Source organism: Loxodonta africana, chromosome 7, assembly GCF_030014295.1.
Source record: "Loxodonta africana isolate mLoxAfr1 chromosome 7, mLoxAfr1.hap2, whole genome shotgun sequence".
NCBI classification, from domain to species: domain Eukaryota; kingdom Metazoa; phylum Chordata; class Mammalia; order Proboscidea; family Elephantidae; genus Loxodonta; species Loxodonta africana.
The window spans coordinates 56,407,748-56,427,470 of record NC_087348.1 but is presented as its reverse complement, the minus strand read 5'-3'; positions in this window follow the sequence as shown (position 1 = coordinate 56,427,470).

The window sequence follows — 19,723 nt, the reverse complement described above, 5'->3', positions numbered from 1 at the left end:
ATAGGTTGAACTACTTCTTCAGGTTTTCTCCTAAGGTAGCCAAAAAGAGGTTTCCTGGAATTGTATATGAGAATGCCAGAAGGTCAGTCAGAGTTCTCAGTCCCAAACAGTCATTCTTTCTTCCTCCTTTATCTTGCCCCAACAGATCACACATACTGCTGTCACGTGCTAACTCAATGCTAGATGTTGGGGAGAAGGGATTAGATTTAGATAACATTTAGGTATCATGAATTTATAACAGTAGAAGCACTGTGCTACAGGCAGTGACTCATTTAATCCTGAGAACAATTCAATGAGATAGAGGATGTTGTTGTTGTTGTTGTTAGCTTCTGTCAAGTCAGCCCCTGACTCATGGCCACCTCATGCACAATAGAATTGTACTGCTGTGATCCCTAGGGTTTTCACTGGCTGATTTTCAGAAGCAGGTCTTCAGGCCTTTCTTACTAGTCTGTCTTAGTCTGGAAATGCCACTGAAACCTGTTCAGCATCATAGCAAGACTCAAGCCTCCAATGATAGATGAGTATGACTGTGCTTGAGGTGTCTTAGCCAGGAACCAAAACTGGTCTCCATGGAAGGTGGGCATTCTACCACTGAACCACTAAAGCACTCTCAGGATAGATAATATTGCCTCCATTTTACAGGTAAGGAAACTCCTTCTCCCTTCAGGAAGCTGAAAATCAAAGTAGCTTGTCTAAGATCAAATAGAAGGTATAAAGTGGTTAAGTATTGGGTTTTGAAGTTCAGCAGACCTAAAATCAAAGCCTAGCTCTTCCCCTGATTAGCTGTGTGATTTGGGACAACTGAACATCTTGGTCAAATGATCAATAGAGGATAAAATCAGAAAAACTTCACTGAGTGCTTAAACCAAAAAAAACCTGTTGTCGTTGAGTGTTGAGTCAATTCTGACTCATAGTGACCCCAGAGTGCTTACTGGTGCCTTAGGCACTCATTTTATTCTGACAATACAATCAAGATAAGGACACACTGTTATCTCTGTTTTACTGATGAGGAAATGGATGTTCAGAGAAGTTCCATTAACTTGCCAAGGTCACCCAGCAAGTAAATGATATGGCTGGAATTTGAGTCCAGCCGTATCTGCATTGGAACCATGATTATTAACCACCCTACTGTACACATTCAACATCACAGGAACTCCTGACTGAGCTAGATTCCTTTTAAGAACCATGTTTTTCATTTTAATTGAGGAAACCCTGGTGGCGTAGTGGTTAAGTGCTATGGCTGCTAACCAAAGGGTTGGCAGTTCGAATCCACCAGGCGCTCCTTGGAAACTCTATGGGGCAGTTCTACCCTGTCCTATAGGGTCGCTAGAAGTCAGAATCGACTCGATGGCACTGGGTTTTTTTTTTTTTAATCCAAGTGATTGGTTCAAAGTGGTATAAATTTCTGGCTGGGGGAGTTTCAGCCAGATCTGTGGGCCCTTTCATTACTGATACTGGGACCCTCCTCTGTAGCAGGCACCTGAGAAAGCAGAAAGCCTTCCCTGAGAAGCTGTGGTGCATTTCAAAGAAAAGAAATTGTGGAGGTAGGTGGAAGAGAAGAAAAGGAAGTTACAGGTAGCCTGTCATTTGCTCCTAGGAAGGAGGTTGTCTTAGTGGTGTCATAACAGAAATACCATAAGGGAGTGTCTTTAAGGAACAGATATTTATTTTCTCACAGTTCAGGCAGCATAAAGTCTGAATTGTGGGTGTGGGTCTACAGAGAGGCCCTTCTTTGTCTATTTTAGCTTCTAGTAACTGCCAGCAATCTGTTTAGTGTTTCTACATGACATCTTACCCTGTGTGTGTCTGTGTCTACCCTGCTGTTTGTATAATTCATAAATAATTAGGTTTAGGACCCACCCTACTATGGTATGAGCTCATTAACATAAAAAAGAAAATCCCGTATTTCCAAACAGGGTCATATTTACAAGCACAGTTTTAAGATTTGAACACATATTTTGGAAGGACACAATTCAATCCATAACAGAGTTTCTCTTGGGTTTGGAAGCAAACCAACAAGGTATCTGATAAACCCTGCCTTTTTTTTTACATAGTCACTACCAAGAGAACAATGCCTTCTGAGCCTTAGAGCAATTTAGGGCAAGGGCAAGGATGCTAAATACACTCCAACCCCTGAGCCAACCTGGTGGTAGTAGCAGCCGGGACAGTTGTGTTAGGAAAGATCATGAGACTTTGCCCAGATTTGGTTGGAAAAAAAAATGCCTCAGTCCACTAATAATGTCTGCCACTAGCTTAGGAGTGGGAAGGGCCCCACACGTGCTCAGAATTTGCCATTTCTGCTTTAGGGAATGGCCAACCTGAACACATTCTGCAGGAGAAGCTAACTGGGGTTAGTTCCAGCTATGGAACCAAAACGTCCTACTGGCACCCCTACTTCCGCCTACTTCACAAACAAGGGCAAAACAGCATTGACAGCAAGAAAGGACCTAATTTGAATTCCTTTGGTTTTAATTATTTTGAATAGAGAGGCAGGCCACCAATGCCAAGACCCCTTAGGAAGAACTCAAAACCAAAGAGACTCAAGCCAGCTGGAGGGGATTGAGGGGGGAGTTCTAGCCAATTAGCCTTCTTTTGTGACATGGCCGCCCCTCACCCCACCCTCCAGAAGCCTTAATAACACTCATGTGTTAACAGGACCTCCAGAGAGGGGAAAAAGCGGTGAGCCAAACCTCAAGAGTCAGAAAAAAAAAGTAAAATATGGAATTTCAGCCCAAAGTTGGACCTTTGAATGGCTTAATTGCTGTCATTATTTTTTACAGAGCCCTCACTGGGCTTTCCTGACCACCAGGAACTAGACCTCAGCGCTCCAGGGGCCACGACTTCTCTCTGGAGCCTTGCTACTGTCTTGCCAAAAGCTGGATCCACCGTCTCAGAGTCCACAGCCTTCCACCTCTGACCTCCCCAAGTGGGTCAAACTTTCCATCGCTAGACTATTAAAGGGGAAGCAGCCCCACAGTTTCCTTTACTAAGTAGCTTTTTCAGGGTGCCAAAAACCCTTTAAGGAGCTCAGAAGTCCAAAACGCTCTCGTGCATTCCAGAAATCCCAGCTTAGCCCAGAGGCAGCAGGAGGCAGAGACAAGGATGCAGTCAAATTAGTCTCCAGAAAGTCTTGTTACATGCTGTTGGGAGAGATATGGATGCTGCAGTTTATCAGTAGCGCTGATCCCAGACTGTCAGAGTCTTAATGGTAGGACAAGAAGTCTCTACCAATTGTCTTCTAAGGAAGGTGGAACCTGTTAGTAATGTATATGGAAAGCCCTTTTTTCCTATTGACCATCTTGATGGATTTGGGTTCATAAAGGTGGGCATGAAGTAGAGTTTGAAGCCAGAGAAAATGAAATGGCTCTGCTTAATAGAATAAGAAATTTTGGATTTATTGGGGCAGTCCAGGGCAGAAGGTGAAAGGGGCCAGGAAAGGAAATGACTTGAGGCTAGGGTCCAGCACCTGGTGCAAAGTGCATCTTGAAGGATGGGTAGGGGGGTGAAGGTTGGGGATGCAGGGATCGTGGTACTTGATGTTCAGTTTGAACTTCTTTGATTTTAGCAATATAAACCTCTCCTCACCTCAAAATTTCAACCCCACCTCAAAATTTCAGTAAAATCTTATAAATACATACAAGGCTTTGTGTAAGTGGGGCTCTTGTGAGAACCTAGTAAAGGCTTTAGTTTTACTTCAGGGTCAATGCAGAAGAGAGATAGCTAGCGTGGGTTGGCAAATATGTGGCAGAGGTTTGCAGCCAGCGTGACACTGGGTCCAATTCTTAAGAATTGACTCTTCCAGTGCTTCCCCTACTTGATTCTAAGTGGAAAGTGAATTGGATTGACAGCTCTCCCATATTTTTCAGTTTTCTTCTTTATGTTCAAGAGATATTGGACACTATAGAGAAATGGAACCCTGGTGGCCCAGTGGTTAAGAACTCAGCTGCTAACCAAAAGGTCAGCAGTTCGAATCCACCAGCTGCTCTTTGGAAATTCTGTGGGGCAGTTCTATTCTGTCCTATAGCGTCACTATGGGCTGGAATCAACTGGATGGCAATGCGTTTTGTTGGTGGTGGTGGTGGTTTATAGAGAAGTGGTAAAGAGCACAAACTTAGGATTCAAACAGATGTATGTTTAAATTCCAGCTCCACTTTACCAGTTATGTGATCCTAAACCTCAGTTTCCTAATCTATCAAATGGGAATAAATAATGCATTCCTTATAGTGATCATTCCTTATAAAGGATCAATGAGATAGTTGATATAAAATGCTTGGCATGGCAATTGACACATTTTTAGTACCATGTAGTTCTTGTTCATCTGTTGTTGATGGTGATGATGATGCTGATCATGATTATTCCTGAGTGTAGAGCTCTTGTAGTTGGAGGAGGGGAAAAAAGCACTGGCTCAACAGATTTTTAAGACAAAGGAAAGGAAACAAATCTTGCAAATCTGCCCTATTGACTTTTAGTGGACTACGATGTGAATGCAAAATAAACGTTAACTACGCTTAGGGTCCTGGTGGCGCAATTGTTAACAGCCTAGCTACTAACCAAAAGGTCAGCAGTTTGAATCCATCAGCTGTTCCTTGGAAACCTTGTGGGGCAGTTCTACTCTGTCCTAAAGGGTCACTATGAGTCAGAATCAACTGGAGAGCAACAGGTTTGGTTTTTCTGGTATGCTCGTCACTGAGATGTGCAGATTGTTGCTTATTGCAGTTAGCTTATGCATGCTGATGCAGGCACCCTGTACACACCAGGAAGGTTTGGTGGGGATACGAAAAGAAAGGAGGTTGGTGAGTCAGATATGAGTTTGGACAAAGAGACAAGTCAAGAGAATTATGACCTTTTGCCAGAGCCTTATCAAATCAAATGTTTTATGTTTGGCTTTTGCCCCATGCCACCTAATCTTTCCCCCAACTACTCTGTTCCAGGTGTGCTCTTTTATCCTTGAGAGATTATATACATATAATCTTCTTCCTGTTCCCATGTAGTTATTTTCTTATTTTCTACACTCACTGTGTCTTTTTGGATGGAAATATCATCCCTAATACCTCTGTCAGTCCCCATTCTGAAGACAGTTACTCTACATTCCCTCCTTCTGGTCTGGTTGCCTCAGAGGAAGCTGTTGAGTAGAGCTTGGCACACACAGACCCCCAGGTTATCGTTGTCTGAGGCCCATCATCTTGTTTTCTGTCTGAAAGATAATGCCTCCCCCAAGCTGTAGAAACCAAAAGGAATGTATTTCCTTCAAAAGAAGTTTCAGGAGAGGCCCTATCACTGGCTTAGACAAATCCAGCTTGATTACATTCATTGTTTCCTTGTCTCCCCTCACACAACAGCCAGGTTGTTAAAAGAAAGTTTAATGTAAAACCGAGCCCTTCCAGTTTCACTTTTTTCATTCTACTGTCAGTACAAAAGACCATACTTGGAAAATGAGAATGAGAATTGTTTGATTAATCACAGGATTTCAGCTCTTTCCAACAGGCAATAAGGAATATGAAAATAGTCCTTTTCCAGAATCAAGATTTGAAGACACAAAAGCACATGAAAAGAGAAGGGCCCTTGAGGACAAAGGAAAAAAATCAATCGGCTTAAAAAAATAAAAAGCTAAGTGACAAACTTTCTTTGAAGGAAAAAAAAAAAAGCCATGTTTTATGGTGTGATTGGCATGGCATTGGCAAAGATTCCTTTTACTGTTGGAAGTCACTTCTAGGAGACTGGTTTCTTTAAAAACAAATCCACTCAGTACTCAGTCGTCACTAGAGTATTCCAGCATGGTTTTGCTGGCTATTAATTTTACCATTTATTCTGTCCCCCGTAACTGAGTGGGAAATCCTGTTTTATGAAATGAAGTGAAAAATAGTCCAGGCTTCTGAATCAGACCTGGTTTTTGAATCGCAACTAAACTTCACCAGGTATTAGTTTCCCCATATGTAATACCGACGTTATAGGGTAATTTTTAGAATTAAATGAGAAACTGTATTTATAAGAGTAGCTAACATTGTATACAAAGTACTTTACATGTGTTAATTTATTTACTCCTCCCACAATCTCATAAGGTACGTACGGTTACATTACAACCCCATTTTGCAGATGAGAAAACAGAGGCACAAAACAGTAATTTGCTCAAGCTTACTCACTGTATCTGCCAGGGAGATAGGAATGGTCAAACGGGAAACTTAGAATGCTTAATAAAGGTAGAGCAGAGTTAAGGAAAAATAGTATTGCATCCAGGGACCCAAGAAAAAGTTATTATCACTCTCAGGGACAAAAGACTGATATAGTTGAAATCAGGTGAACGCTGTAGACATTGAAAAGATGGCATAGCTAAAGAATCCCAGCCACTGCCAAAAACACAGCATGGCAGGAAGGTAGAAAGGAGACTAATATCCTGACCTTTCTTTTCTCTCAGCCTCTAATCTTCTGCCAGTACCTCCCACTGATTAAACTCAACTGGAAACCAGAGGACAAGGGAAGCTAGGTGACACAGGCCATAGAGATCAACCTCTCAAGGTAGAGAGTAGGGATGAGAATAGATCAGTAGCGGTAGATCTAGCATTCATACCCGCACTCTTAACAACTCTTTCTATTGTCTCTTTTCTTCTCTATTTCTGCAAAGACTGAGTGCCTCAGCTCCACGTCTACCTTGAAACCAAATAGTCCTTTTACTGAAAAGCATGACTTTCATGATACCATTAAAGATTTGTCAGCATGGAGGCTCACACCATAATGAGTACAAAGGTTCACTTGAAACTGTTCCCATCAGACAAATTTTATTCCTAAGTCTCTCCTCCTGGTTCTAGCCACAGGGTTCCTCTCCTCCCCTAATTTTCTGCATACAGAAATTCTGGAGCTTTCTAACAACAACAACAAAAAAAGCCCTCCGTATTTTTTAAACCTGGGCATAGCCTGACCCTCAGGTCTCAAAAGGCTTCCTTCTACACATCAGTGGGTTGAAGAAAGTACCTTTTCTGCAAAGGAGTTTCTCTCCACCAAGAAATTTCACAACATCTGCTAAGGAAACATATGTGCTTTTTCAATGCATGTGTAAAGGGCTTGGCATAGCACATGCACAAAAGAGGACTAATTAAACGGAAATCATTATTATTACTATGACTAGTATTATTGTCTCTTCACTTGAATAAGGTTAAAGAGAAAGCTCACAGTGACTGTAGAGAATGACAAAAATGCAGAAGGGCCAAGTTCTAGGTGAAGTGAGACAATGCTTCTGTGAGAACATCCTGAGACAGGTCCCTGAAGATGTATAGCTACCTCTGACACCATAGCACATTTCTACTCAGCCTCTTCACTGTGGCTTTTGGCAACATTCTTTGGGCAGCTTTTCTCCAGAATCACTCTCCTAGGCACCTTCATCCATAAAAAGATTGCGTTTGATGAGTTACAGATGTTCGTCTTTTCCTGAGAAGCACCCCAACCCATATTATTTTTCAAAATGTTGAGTTCCGTGCCATTAAAATTGTATTCCTGGCCTTGGGTTCACATAACATAAGAAACTTGAATAACCATGACCAATGAAGTACTCATCTTTTGTTTTTTCACTTTTAAACAGATATTTTTGACATTGCCCATAAGTCTCCTACCCTTTGAGACATTTATCTAAACCAAAATGCACTTTCTTGTCCAAATATATAGCAAGTTCGGGCTTGTTCCCATTACTTCACCCTCTTTTGCCTCCACAATCTATCAAATATGTTAAACACAAAAGACATCTAAGGCTAAAGATGCTTGTTTTCAGGTTATTAAATCTTCATTCATCAATTTTCTTTGCTTTAAATGGTAAACATTGATTCCTAGAAAAGAGATAGTCATAGGAAGGAGAACAGGACCATTGAATAGAGATAACATCACAGAGGCAAGGCAAGATGGTGTGAAAGTAGGGACTCACCTCACTGGAAATAGAGATATTTCTATTCCAATGCAAATTTTCACTAAGCAATTTGGATGTAAGATGTGGACATATGCACTTCTTACCACCTCACCACTACCATCCAGATCCAAGCCCCTATCATCTCTCACTGCACTAGTCTCTCTATCGGACACTTCCTGAATATAACCTGCCCTACCAGGCCTCAGCTTTTCCACAGACCTCATGCTGCTGTCACTTGCTTAGGATGTTGGATGATGCCTATGGAAACTGCTCAGCTATTCTGCCTCATACCCAAACCTGGACATGCAAAGAAGTGAACACCTCAACAGGAGGCTCAGACAAATGAGGGAAAAAAGCTAGTCAATTCTGAGGTGTATTGCTACATAGCCTCTTAGAGGGTCCCTGGTGGGATGGAGCCCCAGGTGTCTATAGAATTTATCAGTGTCTTCCATACCACTGGACTGACTTTGCCTCCTTTCTTGTCTAACACATCCCAGTCCTCCAATTCTGTTCATTGGGTCACTTCCAAATTAAACTACCTCCACATAAGCGTTTGTCTCAGGCTCATCTTTTTGGAGAAACTCAGGCTGAGACATCCTCCTAACTGTTTCCCAAGCTATCACTCTTAACCTTCTATCGTCTGTTCTACAGCAGCCAGATTAGACCTTCTGAAATATAAATAACACTATGTTATTCCCCTGCACAAAAACTTCTAATGGCTTCTATCACACTCAGAATGAAATTCAGAGTCCCTTCAGTGGCTCGAATGGCTCAGCATGATGCAACCATTAGCTCCCTCTCTGACCTTATTTTATTCTCCCCATAGCATTTACCCCTGCATGACATTGTGTATTTTTTTTATCCGTGTATAAACTATCTCCTTTAATAGAATGCAAGCTCCACGACAGCAGAGGCTTGTCCATCTTATTTATATCCCCAGTGCCTAGTACAGTGCCTGCACAAAGTAAGCACCAAAAGCTATTTATCAAACGAATGAATGGGACACATGATTTTCATTATGCACATTGTTATAATGCTAGAACATTACACCAGACAAAGAGAAAAAAAGAGCTTGCTGTCAGCTGCTTTGTTTGAGTGGCTTTGTGATATGTTTATCCAACAATGGGTGATAAATGTGATAAAAATTGCTAAGAAACCCTGTGCCAATGGTAGTCTTGATGAGGATAAGAAAACAAAGACCATTACTCTTGATCAAAAGCCAGATGTAATCAAGGCTGGATTTGCCCAGGGATGTTTTGCTTTATAACTGTAGACTTAGGGCTATAAAAACACCAGTATTATTGAAATGACTGCAGGCAAAATTATTCTATTATTATAAGTCTGAAATACTCCATCCCCAAATCCCCTTTTTCTCTTTGAAATAATTATTTTTAAACTGATTTTCATAAAGGGGCTTCTTAAGAATGCAACTATAACACTAAAGCACAGATCACACCCCTATACCAATGAATGAGAGAGAGAAGAGCTGCAGCTAAGCTATAAGAAAATTTTCCATGACATAATAAAGGGAAGTCTTAGAAATAGTACGACATGGCAAAACCCTCAGAAATCATAATTATAATCTTAAAAGGAGATTGGAGTTTTATATACCCAAAAGAATTGGAAGCAGGAACACAAAAAGAAACTTGTACACCGATGCTCATGGCAGCATTTATTCACAATAGCCAAAAGATGAAAACAACCTAAATGTCCATCAACAGATGAAGGAATAAACAAAATATGATACACACGCACACATGCAATGGAATATTACCCAGCCTTGGAAAGAAATGAAGTCCTGACACAGGTTTCAATGTGGTTGAATCTTGAAAATATTATGCTGAGTGAAATAACTAAGTCACAAAAGGACAGATATTATATGATCCCACTTATTTGAAATATCTAGAAATAGGTAACTGTATAGAAACCAAAGTTTATTAATAGTTACCAGGGGCAGGTGGAAGGGAGGAGAAAATGGGAACTCATTACTTAACGGACTCTGAGCTTCTGTTAAGGGTGATGGAAAAATTGGGAAACAAATTGTGGTAATAGTTGAACAACATGGTGAATGTAATTAATGTTATTGAGTTGTACATGTAAAAAAGGTTGAAAAGGCAAATATTTTGTTACATATATATTGACCGAAAGAAAAAAGAGACTGAACCCCAAAGAAAATGTCACCTACTGAGACCATAAGTACTAAAATTAAGCATGGACAACAACTCCAGGGGGGCAATTGTGATAGTTAAGTTTGTGTGTCAACTTGGTTGGGCTCTGGTTTCCAGTGGTTTGGCATTTATGATGTAGTTTGCAGTCATATAATGATACAATCACCTCCATGATGAGATCTGATATAATGTGATCACCTCCATGATGGGATCTGCTGTGAGTAGCCAATCATTTGAAAAGGAGGTTCCTTAGGGGTGTGGTCTGCACTCAATATAGGTGGACTTTCTGATAAGGCTTCGGGGCTTTTGCTTACTCTGGATTCTGCAGCTGGCTCCCGTTCGTGTGACCTCTGGTTCTTAGGACTTGAGCTAGCAACTTACCTGCTCTTTTGCCTGCCAATCTTGGGATTCATTGGTCTTCTCAGCCTGTGAGCCAGAGCCCTGCTGTCTGACCTGCTAATTTTGAGTTTGTCAGCCCCTGAAGCTACATGAGTCAGGGGAAGCCTCCAGCCTGACCCACGGACTTGGGACTTTCCAGTCTCTACACTCAAGTGAGCCATTTCCTTAATATAAATCTCTCTATACACTTTACTGATTTTGCTTCTGTCGAGAACCCAGCCTAAGACAACAATGTACCATTTGTTTGGCAGCTACTCAGGCCCTCAAGTATAGCCCCAGATCTTTCACTAGTTACATGAATGAACCTGAATAAGTTACATAAACTTTGCCATCAAATTCTCTTGAGGGCAAGGACTATGTCTCATTCACTGTAGATCCCTAGATGCAGCACAGTGCCTGGCACAAAAGGATTGGCCAAAAGATAAGTGTTGATTGAGTAGTTTGCTAAACTAGGTGAAGCATCCTATAAAACCTATACAGCCTTACAAATAAACCATATAATTTGTGCTCTTAAAGAGCAAGTGTAAATTTTAGCAAGAATCAGTAGGAATTACTTCTCTGTTCCTTTTGAAGATACCCATTCATATTTTTGTCATCACCTTATTTGCACCATTAGAGGGGGTGGTTGGTGTCAGAATCAGTAAAAAGGTTAGAGAGAGCAGGTGTGTCCGACTTCCGCCTCATAGGAATCAGCTTTGGGCTGTTGATCTTGATTCTCCTTTCCCCTTGTGAAGTTAGATGAGGAGGTCAGATGCCCTGCCATGCTATTTTTACCCTGGGATTGCTGCTGCTATCCTCCACTCATCTATCAATTTGTCATACCGTGGTGGCTTGTATGTTATTGTAATGCTGGAAGTCCTACCACCAGTATTTCAAATACCAGCAGGGTCACCAATACAGGACAGATTTTAGCGTGCTTCCAAACTAAGACAGAATAAGAAGAAATGGAAAATTACTTCCAAAAATTAGCCAATGAAAGTCCTGTGGATCACAACACACTATTGTCTAGTATAGCACTAGAAGATGAGCCCCACAGATTGGAAAACATTCAAAATACATAGGGGCCACAACAATGGACTCGAGCATATCAATGATCATGAAGATGGCACAGGACTGGGCAATGTTTTGTTCTGTTTTACATGGTGTTGCCATGTGTTGGAGCCAACTTGACAGCAATTAACAACTGCTACTTTTTTACTTTTTTTACTATCACCAGTAAATGATAGACGGTCAGCAAAAAAGAGGAAGGCCTTCAATGAGATGGATTGACATAGTGGCTGCAACAATGGGTTCAAACATAGCAACCATTGCAAGGATGGCTTAGGACCGGGCAGTGTTTTATTCTGTTGTACCTAGTGTTGCTATGAATCAGAACTGACTCAATGGCACTTAAGAGCAACACTATCACCACTATTTACTTTTTGAAGCCACATGTATTTTACATGCATTAGTTCATTTAATCCTCACAGAAATCCTATAAGAAAGATATTAGAATTCGTGTCTTACGGATGAGAAAACTGAGGCTTAGAGAGCTTAAGAAACTTTCCAAAGTTACCCAAGAGATTAGAGGTAAAAGCAGGATTCAAATCTTTGTGCTAATTTAGCTAGCTACCAAATATTTATTGAATGTTTTCTATGTACCAGACTCTGCATCATTATTCTATATATTCACCCACTCCGTGTTCAACAGTAGCTTCTCAGGCACATGCCTAGAGGAATTCCAAAGAGAGTAGGTGAATAAATGTCGGGAAAAAAAACCTACAATGAAATGAGTTTCTGCCTTTTATCAAAAGTTGAGTCTCTGGGACCTTGCACTACAAAACACCACCCTACCCTCACCCCATGATCATCGCTTTCCCTTAAAGCCACTACATTTCTCCTTGGAAGCTCAGAAGACTGAACTTCCCAATTTGGGGCTGCTGCTATCCCTCGTGATCACGTGATTAGGCCTTGGCATGTCTTTGAGTTTTCTATTGCTTCACTGACATCCCACCTTTCATCATCGCTGCTATTGACCTGGACACTGCAAATATTGTTGATGACTGAAGGTCAAGTCTTGAGGATAAAGACTGAGAGAAATGATGAAACCTTAAATCTTATATTCTCACCTCAACACTCAATTTTTGGCAATGAGAACCCTTGTCCAGAACCCTGAACCTGCAAATACTTCAAAAATTACAGAAAAGTTCATGATATTCTCTAGACTTTACTACTGAAATGTGAAAGAATACTCAGTCATCTTGGATATATTCTGAAAAAAAATTTTGAATTAGTTGCGAGTACACATTTAAAGTAAAATGCGCCATCTCTAATGCTCTCAAGCACTCTGATTAAATGAGATTTTCCTGCATAAGGCACGGATTTGGCCTCTTTGAGTAATGTTTGGATGAAAGACAGGCCTTCTTTATAAGAAACAACTACAGAAGAACACAGGCTGAAAAGAATCAAGTGGAAAAGACAATAAAGTATAATAGAAATTCAGAGAAGACATAAAATAGCAGGGTGGCCTGTCCCTAATAAACATTATTGGGAAGTTGGAGAGTTGCCTAGGAATGGGAAGTGAGGGCTAAAATGAACAATTTCGTGAAGAAATGGGGGAAGACTATTAAGTTGCATCTTCTCCACATGGAATCTGAAAGAGAAGGGATGCATTTCTAAGAAGATGAGAAAGTGGCTGCCTGACTGGTTTCATTTGAAGAAGGTAGAACAGTCCCCTTTTCTTGGTCTCCTAAGAAGATGCTCCTGTTGCCCCATCACAGTGAATAAAATGTCTACCAATAAGCCACTCCTTCAAAAAAAAAAAAAACCTTTTTTTTTTCTTTCCAATTTAGGAGTTAGAAGACCACTGTTAGACCACTGTTGTTGGCTGCCATTGAGTCAATTCTAACTCATAGTGACCCCATGTGTCAGAGTGGAACTGTCCCAGAGGATTTTCTTGGCTGTGATATTTATGGAAGCAGATCACCAGCCCTTTTTCCTGCAGACCTGCTGGGTAGGTTCAACAGCCAACTTTTAGGTTAGCAGGTTAGCAGCCAAGTGCTTAACTGTTGCACTGTTAAAGAGTTCCCAGAAGGGAAGGAGACAATAAGACTTTATGTCCAGTTGTCCTCGAGTCAATTCTGACCCATCGTGACCCCATGTATTGCTGAGTCCATAAGCTCCTTAGACCAGATGGATTTCTGGATTTTTTTTAAACAGAGGACCTTCTCTGAACTTTATAGATGATCTATAATGATCAATTATTACTTTTAGACTCAAGAAAATGTCCACAGTGAGATAGAAATAGACACTATGATGAGATAGTAATCAGGATTGGTAAGCTATGGTGTAAGTCAGTAGAGTTAAATTAAAGTAAAGGTTTGAAGCTTAAAGGGCTGGCTGTAGTGGGGATAGCATGAAGACAGTAACCGAGGACAAAAAAAAAAGTAAAGAAAGAAGAGAAAAATTTTCTTAAAACTTTATCCATTTCACATTTTTTCTAAGTTAGCTTCATAGAAAAATGGGGGTCAGTTCCATTCCAAAGAAAGAAACCACAAACTTAGAAAATGGGATGTGAAAATATTCTTAAGCCTCCTGAATAATTAAGATAGAGTAGGTTGATTCTCCTGCTGAGAAAAGATTGTATACCTTCCATAACCTACAGGACATCTCCTAATCTCCATTTCTGTAGGAAACAAGGTTCCTTAATAGGAATACTGATACTTAGAAGGGAAATACAAGCAAAGTTTTCTTACAAATGTATGTTTTTCATTATAAATATGAAAACCACATACTTCACAATAGAAAAGAAAATTTACCCTTAATATAGTTTGGCTTTCTGATTTTTCCATTTACTGTATACAACATAGAAGGATCATTATTCTATGTTGCTACATAGTCTTCATTACCACTTTTTAAATGGCCATCTACTATTATGCACCATAACATGTAGATTCCTTTCGAATGTTGAGCTACAAAGCAGGCAAGCCATCCAATTGGAAAGGTCCTCTAGGTAAGCTATAGAAAAAAAGCATTTCTTGGTTGAAGCATTCAACTCCTTGCTTTCTATTTTATGCAAGTATCTCTCTCTCAAAATAGATTAATTAAGTTCTTAATGCCTAAAGACAGGGCTCTCTGTAGGGACATTCAACATATTCGCTTGTGAATTGGATGAGGGCATAGCTTGCAATTTTACCAATTTGTAAATGGCCCAGGAGATGGGAGTCATAACCACTATGCTAAATGACAGATTGTGAATCCAAAGAGTTCAACAGACTGAAAGAACAATAAACCCAGTGCCGACCCTATAGGTCAGAGTAGAAGTTTCCAAGGAAAGAACAATAGGATATATCAAACAAAATGGCATTTCATAGGGTAAGAATTGAAAGAATTGGGAATGTTTCAACCAGAGAAGTCTTAGAATGGACAAAATAATAGTTTTCATATACCTAAGGGGTTTTCATTATGAGAGAGGGAATCCCAAAGGGCAGAATTGGAACAAAAGGTAAACATGAATTAAGACTCAAAAGAAGAAATTACTTCATAACAAACAGAGCGGTTAAACAAAAAGCCATTGCTATCATTTGTTCATTTATCCTATAAATATTTATTGAGCACAGGAAACTCTGGTGGCGTAGTGGTTAACAGCTGCTAACCAAAAGTTCAAATTCCTCAGGCGCTCCTTGGAAACCCTGTGGGGCAGTTCTGCTCTGTCCTGTAGGGTCGCTATGAGTTGAAATCAACACGATGACAACAGGTTTGGTTTTTGGTTTTTACTATGTGCCAAGCACAGTACTAAATACTGAGGATGCAGCAGTAAACATGGCAAACATGATCTCACCCCTCAGGGTGTTCACATTTTAGCTAGAAAGATGGACTGAAACAAATCAAATAAGCAAATAAGTCATTTTTTAAAAATTGTCATAAAAGAAACAAACAAACAAAAAAAGGCTTTTTAGTGAGAGTTACCTGCTTTAAATAGGTGATCAGGAATATTTCTGTGTGGGTGACATTTCGACTGTGACCAAATAAACAGAAAGAGCCAGCCACATAACTAGTAATGGGAATAGTGGTCCAGGCAATAATCCTGAGGCAAAAAAAGGAGCTATATGAGTCTGAAAAACTGAAAGAGAGCAAGTGTTGCTGGAGCATAGTGTGTGAGGAGGACAATGCTGAGAAAGAGGTTGGAGAAATAGGCAGAAAGCAGGGACTCATGGGCAAGAAAGGAGTTTGGGTTTTAATCAAAATGCACTGAGAAGCTGTTGAAGACTTTTAATCAAGGGACCGACTTGGTTTTTGTTTTATAAAGATCACTTTGGCTGTTGTGTGGAGAATGGATTAAAGAGAGGCTGAAGTAGATGCGGGGAGACCAGTTAGGAGGTTATTGGGGTGGTCCAGGTGAGAGACAATGACTTGGACAAAGTGGTGGCAATGTAGATGAAGGCAAGCAAATCCAGGATAGAATCTTGGGAGGAAGCATGTTTCATGCCCTAACCAAAAACTCATTGCCATTGAGTCGACTTGACTCATAGCAACCCTATAGGACAGAGTAGAGCTGCCCAATAGGGTTTCCAAAGAGTGGCTGGTGGATTTGAACTGCTGACCTTTTGGTTAACAGCTGAGTTCTTAACCACTGGGCAACCAGGGCTCCTTCATGCCCCTAGAAGAGTTCAATCTGAGCTGGAACAGCCACTTATCAATAGGCCATAAAAGAGGTTCAGATCTCTTAATGTTCCTTCCAACTCTATGACTCTATAATTCTAGTACAGACATATGGATACGAACAAAGCCCCACGTGGATTCAAGGCATTGTTCCCATTGATTTACATACACAGGCTCTGTTTTTCTGAAAATTATAGCAATGAAAGACACCAGGTTGGGCCAAATTCCTCCAAAGAGTTAATTACTGGCCTGGCCCCAGGAGGATCAGAATAAAACAGGAGCATGTGGAAGGCATCAAGCTTACAATGTGAACATGAGCAGCACTAATGGGAGCACTCCACTGCCAGGCACCGTCCCCATAATTCTACAAATTAGCCAGAGCCTCTGGAATCCCAGTTCTGCAGCTGCTGCACAGATGTGTGCTGAGCATTGGGATGGGAGCAGAGAAGAAAGGGAAAGGAGGTTGGGGCATAAAGAAGGTTTATCCAAATCAAACCAGACCTCTTGGCATTGAAGGAAATGACCACTATTCTTGTCTCCACAATGTGACCAGGAAGATCTTTTCAAAATGAAAACGTGATCATGTCCTCACCCCAACTCCACAGTGACTTAGCATTACTTTAAGAATGAAGACCAAAGTCGCTAGCATGATCTGTAAGTAAGGTGAGCATATGTTCTGATTTGCCCAGGACAGCTGTGGTTTATGCCTATTTTAAAAATTATTGATAGCCCCTCATTTTACTCTCACAAGCCTCCCGGTTTGGGTGATAAATTATGTGTTCACCCTACCTATAAGGTCCCATGTTGCTTTGGACTGAATTTTGTCCCCAAAAAATATGTGTCGTAAATCCTAACCTCTATGCCTATGGTTATAATCCCATTTGGAATTAGGTTGTCCTTGTTACATTAATGAGGCAGGATTAGTGTAGGGTGTGTTTTGACTCAATCTATTTTGAGATATAAAAGAGATTAAACAAGTTAGCAGAGAAGAGATGGGGTAAGATAGATGCCAAGACACATGGAGATCTCCAAGGAACCAGGAAACAAACAAGCTGAAGAGACAAAAACCTTCCTCCAGAGCCAACAGAGAGAAAAAGGCTTCCCCTAGAGCTAGTGCTTTGAATTCTGACTTCTAGCCTCCTAAACTATGAGAAAATAAATTTCTGTTTGTTAAAGCCATCCACTTGTGGTATTTCTTTTATAGTAGCACTAGATAATTAAGCCACATGTGGTTTCCCATTGCTGGTCTCCATCTTTAGCTCCTACCATACTCTGAATGGCAGTCACAGTGGTCTCCTCTCTCTCCTTTCAATTCCTCCTCAACTCTCCTGCTATAGAGGCTTCACATAAGCTGTCCTCTCTACCTGAACCTAGACCCCTTCTTCACCTAGATCACTGCTACTCCTGAGTATCTTCCTTGACCAGGAAAGTTCTCCTTTAGACTGTTCCTTAGCTCCAAGCATGTTCCTCTGCTCCACAGTGCTTACCACAGTGGGTTTTGGGTTTTTTATATTTATTTGGATGGTTCTTTGATTAACGTTCAACTATTTCTTCCATTTAAATGAGGATAGAGACCATGTCTTTTCTTCACCATCGAAAGTCAAGAACAAACAGTTTTTTACTGAATGAACAAATAAATTAATTCATGATTAATTAATTAATGATAAACAAATACTGGCTACTCCTACAAAAAAACAAGCAAGTAAAAACTGTTTAGGGCACTTATGAAAGGTGACTGAGATCTTTCTAAGTTTATTGGTATGTAAAAACCAAAAAACCAAATTCATTGCTGCCGAGTTCATTCTGACTCATAGTGATCCTATAGGACAGAATAGAACTGCCTCCAAGGAGCAGCTGGTGAATGTGAACATACCTTTTTATCTATGTATTGGTATATAGACAGTAGACATAGATATAAATGCAGATATAGATATATTACAAATAAATATTGGCTTCTATACTTCTTAAAACTGGACCCTGGACCCTGGTCTCAAAGACATAGCAATATTTAAAACAATTCTAAAACTCCTCTTTGAAGCTTGCCTGAAAAGTCTCGGGATATTTTATTGCATCTCCTCAGTGATGGCAAGACTACATTTGGAAAGAGGTTTTGATTTCTGGAAAAGCCAACTGGCATTTCATTCCAAGTCTTATGTATGAGGTTAGAGATCGAGCCAGATAGTGGTGTTTAGGTCAAAAAATGAGGTGAAACATTAAAGAGACCAAATCTCACACGTGTCTCATAAACTGTCTCTGAAGGTAATTCCAAATACTCCCTGAGCCCTGACAGCAAATGTGGAAGAAACAAACAGGCCTCCAATGTGACTATTTTATAAAATAAGTCTCATTCGGTCATTTGAAAACATTTGTGAAAAGTCTACCTCCAGAAACAAATCTCTTGGAATGACAATGCCACCTTCTAACTGTGTGCTTGTAAAGTGCTGTCTCAGAACTGATCAGAGACATTCTTTTCAATGAGTGCCCATTCTAAGAGACTGTGCTATTTTCATTTTGGGAAAGCAAGGCAAATGGGATTGAGGAGGTAGAGAAGTGGAATCTGAGCTCTCATGGGGTCATGAGTCATGAAGGCTTTAGAGAAATCTAACACCTCCCAGGACTAAGCGTGACTGGAAAAATAAATACAAACTCCCTGGGACAGCACCACAACGCATCCCAGCCAAGTGTACACATTCTGAGAGCCCACCTGTTTGTGTTCCCTCACTCCAGATCTGCCAGGGCCTGCCCTACCATTGACAAAAAAAATTCAGCTCTGAAATTCCATTACTACCAGAAGATTCATCTAGTGGATAGCTGCCGGGTGGGGCAGGAGGAGAAAAGTGCTTTCTGAGCCCCACCTTACTTTTGCAAGGGCCAAGTGCAAGGAAGAGCTACAGAGCCCAGAGCTTTGTACCATGTGATTCACTTAATTAAAGGTATCAAGAAGTATTGAGAATGAATTTGATGGGGTCCTTGAACACTTGTGTGTTGAGGGCTCTCTATTTTCCCACTCTTAACCATCCGATGTCAAAGCCAGTTTCAATTTCAAAAATTCTGTAAAATAGTTTGGTCTAAAAATGTTTTGCCTCCTGTACTTGAAAAGTAGCCTTCTACTTCCAACCTTAAGTGCGAACCATTTTGGCTATTTGGAACACCGTGTCCTCTATCAGAGATAAGGAGACACAAACACCAGAGAAACCATCTAAGATTCACAGAAATGCTCTCTTTATCGTGTCACTGATAGCAACAGAAGTTCAAGGGAGTTGAAAATACATACAGACTGGTCTTGGGTGGAGGCAGCATAACCAGAAAGACAACCAAGACTGGAGAAGTGAGAGGTTACACCAAGTGTTAGAACACGATCTGAGAGCTGGCACCAATCTGGGAATTGCCCAAAACATGTCAGAAATGTCCCCAAATATCTGGTATCAGGACCATTGACTGAGGAGGAATCTTTTTCCTGGTCTTGTGCCTTAGCAACAACAACAACAAAAAATAATCAGGGGTATTTATTTCTCTAGCTTGTTAGATTCATTTTTACCTAATCCCTAAGACAGACCATGCTTCCCTCTGGAATCTATTATAACTAGTGTGACCAAAATTTATTGCTTAAATTGACACATTTTTGAAA